General features: G+C 37.1%; 1 non-coding gene across 1 annotated transcript; it reads right to left on the minus strand.

The window, feature by feature from the left end:
- Positions 1-1,146: 1,146 nt before the first annotated feature.
- Trnar-ucg lies at positions 1,147-1,219 on the minus strand. The gene has a single exon. It is a non-coding gene; the product is annotated as a tRNA-Arg (tRNA).
- Between the last annotated feature and the right edge of the window lie 11,180 nt (positions 1,220-12,399).

Below are 12,399 nucleotides of genomic sequence, written 5' to 3' on the forward strand. Positions count from 1 at the left end.
AGTAAAATTAAGCACTGACTTATTAAAGTTAATATGTAGATTATGCGTACGTGTGTAAATGTGTGTTCATGTGTTTCCATATATATATTTCCATATGCGCGTGTATGGTGTCGAGTGTGTATCCTTTGTTTCCAATAAGCGTTAATCACTATTTTAATCCTAAAGTAAGAACGTGTTTGAGGAATGACTCAAGCATGGTCGAAATCCATTGCAATCGTAGTACAGAATATTATCGGGAGATTAAGGTTGTTCGTAATTCCTCTTTCTCTCCCTCCCTCTTCTTCTTCTCCCACTCCCTCCTCTCTCTCCTCTCTTTTCCTAGCTCTCTCTTCTCCCCTCATATATATATCTCCCTTCCTCAATCTCCTCTCTTTCCTTCCTTCTCTCTTCTTCCCTCCTCTCTTTTCTTCCTTTTCTCCCTTCCTCTCTCTTCTCTCTTTTCGTATCTCTCTCCCCTTCTTTCCTCCCTCTTTCTTCTCCCCTATTATCTCTCTTCTCCTTTCCTTTCTCTCTATTCTCCTCTTCTCTTCCATCTCGTTTCTTCCCTCTCTCTTCTCCTCTTCCCTCTCTCCCTTCCTCTCATTTCCTTCTTCTCTCTCTTCTTCATTCTCCTCTCCTTTCCTCTTTTCCCCCCCTCTCCGTCTTTTCTACTTTCCTCCCTATTTCGCCTCCTTCTTCCTTCCTCATTTTCCCCCTACTCTCCTTTCCTCCGTCTCTCTTATCTTCCCTCTCTCTCATCTTCTTTTCTCCATCTATGCTATCCCTCCCTCAGCTTCCTAATATATATATATCTCATCCTTTCTTTACCAACCAATTTATTTTTGCATCATTTCCCTGCCTTCTATCTCATCTTCTAATCTCTCCCTTCCCTACCTCTCATTTTCTTCCCTGTCCCTTCCTTGTCTCCACCTCCTTCTTTCTCTTTTTTCCAATATTTTCTAGTAAAAAGACAAATGTTCCCTAAGTATTATATTCATAAACTGTCGTGATTTAAATGACCAGTAAGTACTTTAAACTTTTACCAACGGGTTTCTGGGATTAACTCCATTCTTTTGTGATAGATACTGTCAACGAAGACTTGGTTATGTATCTGAGGGTTTTATCCAGTAGCAGAATATATGCAAAGGTAAGAATATGAAACAAAAGCGACCGTGACAGGACTCGAACCTGCAATCTTCGGATCCGAAGTCCGACGCCTTATCCGTTAGGCCACACGGTCGGAAGTAAAGCAATATAAATGGACTAAGAAGACAAGGTGTTTGTGTGTGTGTTTATATATATACACACACACATACCATCAGTTAATGTAGACTTGTGAGAAGCAAGCTGTTACCCATGCAACAGGCTTCCTCTCTCCACGCAGCTGATGGATCCAAAGGAACCAGAAAGATCGGTACGGTTTGGCACCAACGGCGTCGCAGGAGTTGCCAGACCGAGGTCACAAGCGACTAAGAACTGCAGAAGGGACTCCGGCTCCGGATTTTTCCTCAGGGTTGACTCCCGAAGCCTTTTCATCTTACAGATGGCACAAGGCAGTGGATTATTTTGTACAGGGTGAACTCTCATAGCCTTCGACCATACACGGCCTGAAGTACAAGACATCAGTCAGGCACCACTATCGTATCTGCAATCTATGAATGTGTGTGTGCACTGCAAAAGAGGAATTTAAATCATCGTTTTTAAGCTATATATTTTTTACATACTATAGAAAAAACAGAAAGCAACAATTTCCAACACATAAAGACTATCACTCCTCACAAGCAACATATTGCAAATCACAAAGTGGAAGGAAAAGAAAACAAAAGCGCAATTCACGCCAACACGGAAGCATTCCCGGACGACCTTCCAGTTAACCGAGGAAAGCGCTTTGTTAGAGAAGCTGTGGTGAGTTCTTTTTCCTTTTCTTTAGCATTATAATCTTGAAATTTCTTAAAGGAAATAGCAACAAGAATGATACTTTTGATAGTTTCAATATATTTTCTTTAATAGCACTCCATGAACATTTATCGCTACGTAATCCTCCGCGTATTCACGACAGAGCAGAGCGGACGCCCAACTTGCAGAGCCCCATCGCCGACTCTGTCATAAGCTCTAACCTGCGTGGTGGATTCTTTGCTGTCCAGAGCGGGCATGTGGCAATTTCCCATTGGAGTTGCTATATAATGACCAATTTTCAATATATTATCCGTAAGTAAGTAATAATTTTCATTATTGGCTCTTGCGAGAATATTTAAATATATGTTTCGGGAACTAGGGTCGAAAGTCATGTGGTTATCGTGTCTGACCTTGACAAAGTGATGAGAAATACCATAATATAATTGTTGATTACTTAATGCAAATAAAAAAATAACACTTACGTTCATGATAGTAATAGTAGTAGTGATAACAGCAACAACGACAATTATAATGTGATGCCTTCCATGTCAATAATCGTAAAATTTGGGCTAGCTTTCACAAACGCCAAATTAAGAGTGTAGTTAATTGCCACATCACACACACATGTGGTAATGAGTGTATGTATGTATGATTAAGTGGATACATAAACAGGGCTAATTTTGTTTCCAAAAAAAAAAAATAGTAATATCAGTATTCAATAACACTACCTTAATCTAATAATCAACAGAGATTTGGAAGCATATGGTAAAATGGCCTTTAAAGACTTCGTATAACGGTTATGATCACACTAATCTCATTCAATAAATGCACCTATACAAAGAAAAATCAGGTATATATTATGTTTTTATTGAAAATACAGTTAGCCCCACTTCTGCGAAGGACAAGGAGATTCGAAGTAGTTAAAGTCAAGCTCTCGGAACGGGACTTTCATCTCGGCGAAAATCCACGTAAAGGTTATGCCTCCGGTGAAGGGTCTGTATTTCTTATCCGAGCCCAAGACCTTGCCAAGAGAACGCCGACGTCGACTGCCAACAGCTTCTGGTTTCCGCTGAGCAGACTTCATTTGATCGGATATGTAATTAAGTTCCTGAATCACTAACGATTCCTTTACTTGACCAATTAAAGATTGCATTAAGTCATCCAGCGTCGGCATAGATTTTGTCATTTCATTCCCTTCCGATAACATAATCATCGAACTGAAATTAGCAGCAGCTTCCAAGAAGCCGTTTGGCTCTGAGTCAGTGGGCAGCGAAGAAACAACCGCACAAAGGAGAAGTAGAATCAAAACCGTCATGGCTGGCTCTTCTTAGAATGCGTTAGGTAATAATGTCTCTTTGGAGAGAATGCGGTTTAAATATGTTGTTTTGGGAACTAGGATCGAGAGTCACGTCCTGTGATCATCTTCCTTGACCTCAAAATCACGGAGAAGTAACAATTACATAGAGTTAATAAATAGCTCAGGTCCACCTTATAGGGGATCTAATAAACATAATAGTAACAATAAGAATTATAATAATGCCGATTAGACCAGTTATAATGATAATGAAATTAATGGTACTGACAACAAGTATAAAGGTAATAAAAGTGATGATGATAATAAATAACAATGATAAAAATATAAGGCTGAAAATAATAATGATAATGGTAATAATTACACTAATGATAATAATAATGATAATGGTAATAATTACACTAATGATAATAATAATGATAATACTATTAAAAAATAAAATAAAACTACAAGAAATATTCCTATATTTATCTAACGAATTTTAGCCTTTCCTTCTTTTACCTCTTATTCTTTATCTTGTTTTCCTTCATTTAATATCTATCTCAAGAAGACAAACATCAATATGTTCGCGTTGATGCACTACAATTATCATCGTGTATTAGGGCTAACATGCTGATGCTTACATGAACGTTAAATCTTACAAACATTTGATAAACGTATTGTCGTTCGGAGACACGCACACTCTCTACTGATAATTTCATCGCGAATACCAAGCAGAAAAATAGTTTTATTTAGCCAATTATTTTTTTTTCTCTCTCTCAATATCAAAGATTTTCACCTTTTCTTCACTACCTCTTGTTATTTTTCTTGTTTTCGTTCTTCTATTAATCGTTATCTCAAGAATGCTGATCTAAGTAACTGCAAAATAAATCTCAGATGATATACGGACATGATAGTCCAATAGACATAGATATATTTCTGTTGTACTGGGATATTGACTAAGAAATGTTTCCATACTCTCTCTTTCTCTTTCCTCCCTCTCTTTATCTTCCCCCCTCTCTTTCTCTCCCTCGTTCACTCTCGTTTTTCCTATGTACATATCCATCTTTCACTATTTTCATATCTACGTCTTTGTCTTATCTGTCTTTTGGGATTAACTAATTGCAATGTTATTATCATTCAAATATATTTAACTTGTATCTCGTGTGTGTATTAATGAATAAAGAATACGAAAATAAGAGACACAGACAGCGAGAGAGAAAGTTTTCGTCTTGGTCAATTATCACTTTAAATATCCACAGCAAGACTAGTCGAGTCTCGTGTCCTGAATATCATCCGAATATATTTTACATCAATGTAGATTAATTCTTCTTGGGGAAAAAGGAAAAAGAACAAGAGGTAAAAGATAGATAATAGAAAAGAAATGGATATAATTTTTTGAAACATCCGAAGGAAAATTATTAGACATAAGTAAAGATTAAAGTATCTTAATTTCATTTGTTTTTATTTTACAAAAAATAGGCCTATCTATTAATAACAACCAGATAGATATAGGGAGGGAGAAGGGAGAGAGAGGAGGAGAGAAGAGAGAGAGGAGGGGAGAGAAGAGAGAGATGAGGGAGAAGAGAGAGAGAGGAGGGGAGAGAAGAGAGAGATGAGGGAGAAGAGAGAGAGGAGAGAAGGAGAAGAGAGGGGGAAGAAAGAGAGAGACAGAAAAGACGTAGAATTTGAACGCTTAGATATATTACAATACAATATATTATGTAACTTTAGGGTTGATTGTATTAATATTTCTAAAAGATATATAATAAAGAATGAAACCTGTTTATACTTCAAAACCCTATAACAATATAAGATAATAGAGTACGACTACGTAATGGAAAAAATAAGAAAGCTAGAGATAGGGTCAGATAAGGGTAGATAGATAGATAGATAGAGATAGATAGATAGATAGATAGATAGATAGATAGATAGATAGAGAGAGAGAGAGAGAGAGAGAGAGAAAAAAAAAAGAGATATTCAAAGTGATAACCAGGTAACATCTTTTTTTTTAGTTTTTAGATTGATTATATTTGTATATCGGAGGATTTTATAACAATAATATATTCATACTTATCCTTATTATCATATTTCATATCTCATATCTCTCTCTCTCTCTCTCTCTCTCTCTCTCTCTCTCTCTTTCTCTCTCTCTCTCTCTCTCTCTGTCTCTGTCTCTCTCTCTCTCTCTCTCTCTCTCTCTCTCTCCCATACAAACACACAGATTAAGCGAGATTAAGCGCTTGATAGATAGATATCGGGAGGGAACGAGAGATAATGTCACATGACATGACCATCTGACCTTCTTTAACCTTTTCAATGGCATGAGTGTCTCGAAACTGTTAAATGCTGTGCATAGATCCATGCTATATGTGTATACATATGTGTGTAAAATGGCAATTATTATATTAACGCTCTGCACGTAAAATCATACGATTTTCCAATGGGGGTAAAGCGAAATGAATACTCAAGAAGAAAAATATAGCAACAGCAAAAATTAAATGAAAGATATAAAATACGAGCAATAATAGAAGAGCTCAAGAGGAAATTCATATCAATACGTAATGATCCAGATGGCGACAGAATGACGACGAGAAACAACACGAGGAAATAATACTCTTCCCTCACGATGGGTTCGGGATGAAATCTAATAATATTGGGGCAGAGTACACCATAAAACTCTGTGTGATGTCGCTCAGCACGAAGAAAAGCAGTCCATATGATATATCAAGTCATCAGAACTCAAACTTACAATGCGCCGGCGAGGTCATCAACACTGATTCTGTCAATGAGAAAATCAAGAAAAAATGGCTTAGAGTGACAGGGGAATGCGATTAAACTCAATAGGGACACATAAATACAAAATGTCTCAGTGATGACTATCAACGTTAAATTAATCATGATTGAATTGCGTAGTTGTGACTCAGTGGTGCATTGGTAAGACGCGTGACTTTGACTTCAAGGTCTCGCGATCGATCCCAGTCATGCCGAGTGGACGGTGTGGTTTCACGCAGGTACCCTGATGTCATTAAACTTTTTACCTTTCTCTTTTAATTTTTTTATTTGATTTGTAACTTTTACAAAAGCAAATAAACAAATAAGTTACTTTTATATCACTATGCAATCTTATGCACAATTCTTAAGTTTATTGCAAGTAATTAGAAAAAACATAAACAATTTAAGAAGTAAAATTTTACTGACGTTTTAAGTCAAGATGCTTTGGCAGGTCACGCAACATGAAGACAAGCAAATCATATGATACTTCTAGTCACGGCAAGTCAAGTCGACTAAAATTTGCAATTCATCTGCGAGATCGTCAAAAAAATGATGTGTTTTATAAAAGGACAAGAGACAGCGATTGAATTCAGTAGTAACATAAATAAGAAATAAATTGTCCCATTCATGATTTTATTAATATAATAAACAAAGGGCATGCAAATGAAAGCAAATTAGGGAACGAAGGAAAAATATCCAGTAATATATAGATGAAATTAAGTATGAATATATGACAATGTGAGATGTAAAACCTTTCTTTCCCAAAAGCTTGCTTTTGTTAAAGAAAGTCTTGGAATTTTCGGAACTAAAAATATCGCTTAGTTTCACTACAGATGTTAAGAGATAACAGTGATACGACGAATGAAATAAGAAAAGAGGAAAAGAAAATGGGACGGGAAGCTATAGATGAAATATGACAGGAAAAGAAAAATAAGATAGAAGTTACATTGATTGGAAAGAAATCACTCGGCAGGTTTGCTTTCATTAACAGAAAAGTGCGTATGCAAAAAAACATGAATTGCAGTATTATAATGAATTTGTAATGACATAGGAATGAGAGAAAGAGGAAAGGAGATAGGAAGGGAGTGAAGGAAAGAGAGAGAGAGAGAAAGATAAAGATACTCAGATACATACATATATGGGAAAATCGATATATAGTAAGAGAGAAAGAGTTAGGAAAGGAGGGAAGGAGAGCGATATAATTAAAGAAATTGACATAAACTGATAGACAAAGAGAGAGAGGGAAGAAGCGAAGAAGACAGAGACAGAGGTGAATAGACAAACATATACATAAATATAAAGATAGATGGATAGAGAAGGGGAGTGAGAAAAAAGAAGAAATAAAGAGATGGTTAGAAAGATACGTAGATGGAGAGATAGAAAGACAGGCAGAGAGAGGTAGAAAGAGATGAATGGAGGAGGAAAGGGAAGGGAAGCGGGAGGGAAGGAGTGAGAGAGAGGGGAGGACAGAAGGTGAGAGAGATAAAGAGAGATTAATAGACAGAGAGAGAGAGAATGAAAAAAAAATAGATCTTTCTCTTTCTCTCTCGCGCGAACTGGGTTGGTTGTTTTTTAGTGGATTGGCCTATTTTTTCGCAATTAAGATAGTTTAACCTTTATTAATGAGTTATCATTTTCATTCGGATCTGCCCTTGGTTCATGTTCTAAAATTATTACATCCATTTCTGTTCTAGTTTTTCTCTTTTACCTCTTCTTTTTCCTATTTCTTATTCATTGTCTTTCACTTTTTCTATTCCTAAATAGAGAGCGAAAAGAGAGAGGCAAGGAGATAGAGAGACAGACAAAGCGACAGATAGGCAGGCAGACAGAGAAGGGAGGGGGGGAGCGGGAACGGGAGAGAGAGAGAGAGAGAGAGAGAGAGAGAGAGAGAGAGAGAGAGAGAGAGAGAGAGAGAGAGAGAGAGAGAGAGAGAGAGAGAGAGAGAGAGAGAGAGGATTAGACTCAATAGACACATAAATACAACATTTCTCAGTGATGACTATCAACCTTAAATTAATCATGATTGAGTTGCACAGTTGTGACCCAGTGGTGCATTGGTAAGACGCGTGACTTTGACTTCAAGGTCCCGCGTTCGATCCCAATCATGCCGAGTGGACGGTGTGGTTTCACGCAGGTACCCTTGTTGTCATTAAACTTTTTATTTTTCTCTTATAAATTGTATTATTTGATTTGCATCTATTACAGAAGAAAATAAACAAATTAGCTTATTTTATATCACTATGCAATCTCACGCATAATTCTCAAGTTTATTGCAAGAAAATAAGAAGAAACATAAACAGTTTAAGAAGTAAAAATAAAAATTATACCGACGTTTTAAGTCAAGATGCTTTGGCAGGTCACGCAACATGAAGACAAGCAAACCATATGACACTTCAAGTCACGGCAAGTCAAGTCGACTAAAATTGCAATTCATCTGCGAGATCGTCACATCTATTCTGTCAACGAGAGAAAAGGACAAGTGTTTTATAAAAGGACAAGAGACAGCGATTGAATTCAGTAGTAACATAAATAAGACACAAATTTTCCCATTCATGATTTCATTGATACTCACAAGTCTAGGAATAAAGCACTTGATCCGCTTTATATATGTAGAATCAACATTTAAATATACTTTAAACTATTCATTTTAAATAAATTAGCATTGCACATGTTGATCATGACGCAATGGTGCACTGGTAAGACCTTATTATCATATTTTTTGTTCGTTTTTGTTTTGCTTCTTTTATAGATTTTACAAATCGATGTACTTTATTACAATACCAAACAGATAGAATGTTAAGATCAGGTAGACAACACCATGCAATCTATTCGGACATTTCATGCAGACGATCAGGCTTGTGGCAAACGCAAGGCATGAATAATTAACTTGGGATTTTGTTTAAGGCGCTTTCACCCCATTCCATATTTCTCCTCAGTTCTCTTAATCGTCTCACAACCACCATTTATGTCTCAAGCAGCTACTTTTTTCTTTCTCTTTTATCATAGGTGCTACTATAACTAATATGTCAGCCGCTGGCATCAACAGCACCTTCGCAGTTTGGTTGACGGAAAGCTCGAGTTCGTGGTAAATATAATACGTTTTTCCTGCGTGTCTTTCACAGTACTATGTAAGGTGGATTAAAGTAAGTAAATATACATAGATAGAGAGAGAGAATGAAAAAAATAGATCTTTCTCTTTCTCTCTCGCGAACTAGGTTGGTTGTTTTTAGTGGATAGGTCTACTTTTTTGTAATTAAGATACTTTAAACTTTATTAATGAGTTATCATTTTCATTCGGATCTGCCATTGGTTCATGTTCTAAAAAACATTATATCCATTTTTTTCTAGTTTTCTATCTTTTACCTCTTCTTTTTCCATTTTTTTATGTATTGTATCTCACTGTTTCCGTTCCTAAATATTGTCTTTGTCTCTCATTTTTCGCATAATTTGTTTATTAATCCACACGGATGCACACGCACGCGCAAACACACAGTATCTGTCTCACACACATGATAGCAGATAAAGAACAAGAGGTAAAGTAAAATACAGAGAGAGAGAGAGAGGGGGTGGGGTCGGGAGCGGGAGAGAGCGAAAAGAGAGAGGCAAGGAAACAGAGAGACAGACAAAGCGACAGATAAGCAGGCAGACAGAGAGGGGAGGGGGGGGGGGAGCGGGTACGGGAGAGAGAGATAGAGAGAGAGAGAAAGAGAGAAAGAGAGAGAGGGAGGGAGGGAGGGAGATAAATCGTTTAATAAAGATATGAATAATTTCTGTCATATGTTTTATTTGAACCTTTAGTGTATGTCTATAAAGTGTGTGTGTAAGTGTGTGGTTTGTGTGTGTGTGCGTGTGTGTGTGGTTTGTTTGTTTGTGTGTGTGTGTGTGTGTGTGTGTGTGTGTGTGTGTGTGTGTGTGTGTGTGTGCACATAGGAGTATGTGCGTCCAAGGGTGTTCTCAGACTAATCGTCCGACAAATACGTTAATTAAATGTTTCGTTAAATGAAACTTTCATCTAAAATGGAAGCACCAGTACGTTCTCCCAAATGCACTCTATCTAATGATTGCAGTGCATTAACGTGAACATGTCGATGTTTGTGTTAATGATAAATATTAAAATTAACGAATTATCTAATATCCGCATTTTCGCGCAATTGGTCACGCAAATCCTCCTTTATGAATGACAAAACACACTCACTGTCAATCTCTGCTTTCATATATATGTGTGTGTGTGTGTGTGGTGTGTGTGTGTGTGTGTGTGTGTGTGTCCGTATATATCTATCCATCAAACGCATAATCTCGCACTCGCCCTCTTTCTTTGTCCGCTATATAATATTTTACAAACTGGCAGCAAGTTTAATTGAGCTCAACCCTAAACAATCCTGAATTGTTGATAAAATTGGTGAAATTTTATATCTAAAAAATAGAGGAGAGAGAGAGAGGTAAATATGGATAGAAAGCGAGAGAGGAAAGCTAAAATTTTGGATATTTTAGTTTTATAGCAGCTATCTGTCTAAAGGTTTTTGTTAAGGTTATGCACATATAGATCTCTCTCTCAATATATATCTATGTGCCTGTCCATTCATGTATTTATCTATAGATATCATTGTCTATTTGTCTATCTCACTGTCTCTATGTCTATCTATCTCATTGTATGTCTATCTCACCGTATATCTCTATATATATCTAACTGTCTATCTGTCTATATATCTCACTGTCTATCTGTCTATATATATATATCTCACTGTCTATCTGTCTATATGTATATGGTAGCCTTCAATAAGGCTACCATAATTTTCAATAAGTCTACCATAAATTTATAATCAGAGAATATATTTTAAAGCATACGGAGTATTTTAATAAATTCGTATAATGTGTTATGACCACACTGATCTCATTCTGTAAATACACCTTTGCAAATAAAATCAGAAAATCATATATATTATGTTTTAATTAACAATGCTTTTAGCCCCACTTCCGCGAAGGACAAGGAGCTTCGAAGAATTTGAAGTCAAGCTCTCGGAACGGGACTTTCATCTCGGCTCCGGTGAAGGGTCTGTATTTCTTATCCGAGCCAAAGACCTTGCCAAGAGAACGTCGACGTCGACTGCCCACAGCATCTGGGTTCCTCCTCTGAGCAAACTTCATTTGGTCAGATATGTAATTAAGTTCCTGAATCACTGATGATTCCATTACTTGGCCAATTAAGGATTGCTTTAAGTCGTCCAGTGTCGGCATAGATTGAGTCATTTCATTCCATTTCGACATCATAACCATCGAACTGAAATTGGCAGCAGTTTCCAGGAAGCCGTTTGGTTCTGCGTCTTTGGGCAGCGAAGAAACGGCCGCACAAAGAAAAAACAGTAGAAAAACCTTCATGGTTGGCTCCTGTGTTCTCTTCTTCATGGTTTACGAAGTTCTAGCTTCGCCCGGGCCTTCTGAATATGGCTCCTGTGAGAAATCGTTCGGTAATCTTTTTGTAGAAAGAATATGGCTTAAATATATGTTTCGGGAACTGAGATCGAGAATCACGTCCTGTGACCTGACCTTGACTAATTGAGAAATACCTTACCTCTAATTATAAATAGTTTAATAGTTTAGGTCCAACTTGTAATAATGATAATAAAATTAATGGTAATGATAACAAATACAATGAGAAGAGAGAGAGAGAGAGAGAGAGAGAGAGAGAGAGAGAGAGAGAGAGAGAGAGAGAGAGAGAGAGAGAGAGAGAGAGAGAGAGAGAGAGAGAGAAAGAGATAGATAGATAGAGAGATAGATAGAGAGAGATAGAGAGAGATAGAGAGAGAAATATATATAGAGAGAGATAGAGAAAGAGAGAGAGATAGAGAGAGATAGAGAGAGGTAGAGAGAGGTAGAGAGAGAGAGAGATAGAGAGATATAGAGAGAGATAGAGAGAGAGAGAGAGATAGAGAGAGATAGATAGAGAGAGAGAGAGAGATAGATAGATAGATAGAGAGAGAGAGAGAGAGAGAGAGAGAGAGAGAGAGATAGAGAGAGAGAGAGAGTATATAACTATCGCACTATCTATCTGTCTGTCTATCTCACTGTCTGTCTATCTCACTGTCTGTCTATCTCACTGTCTGTCTATTTCACTGTCTGTCTATCTCACTGTCTGTCTATCTCACTGTCTGTCTATCTCACTGTCTGTCTATCTATCTTATTGACCATCTGTCTATCTTATTGACCATCTGTCTATCTCACTGTCTGTCTATCTATCTTATTGACCATCTGTCTGTCTATCTCACTGTCTGTCTATCTATCTTATTGACCATCTGTCTGTCTCATTGTCTATCTGTCTATCTCACTGTCTGTCTGTCTATCTGTCTATCTATCTCACTGTCTATCTGTCTGTCACTCTCACTGTCTATCTGTCTATCTCACTGTCTGTCTGTCTATCTGTCTATCTATCTCACTGTCTATCTGTCTATTTCTCTACCTGT

This window comes from Penaeus chinensis, chromosome 3 (assembly GCF_019202785.1).
Source record: "Penaeus chinensis breed Huanghai No. 1 chromosome 3, ASM1920278v2, whole genome shotgun sequence".
NCBI classification, from domain to species: Eukaryota; Metazoa; Arthropoda; class Malacostraca; order Decapoda; family Penaeidae; genus Penaeus; species Penaeus chinensis.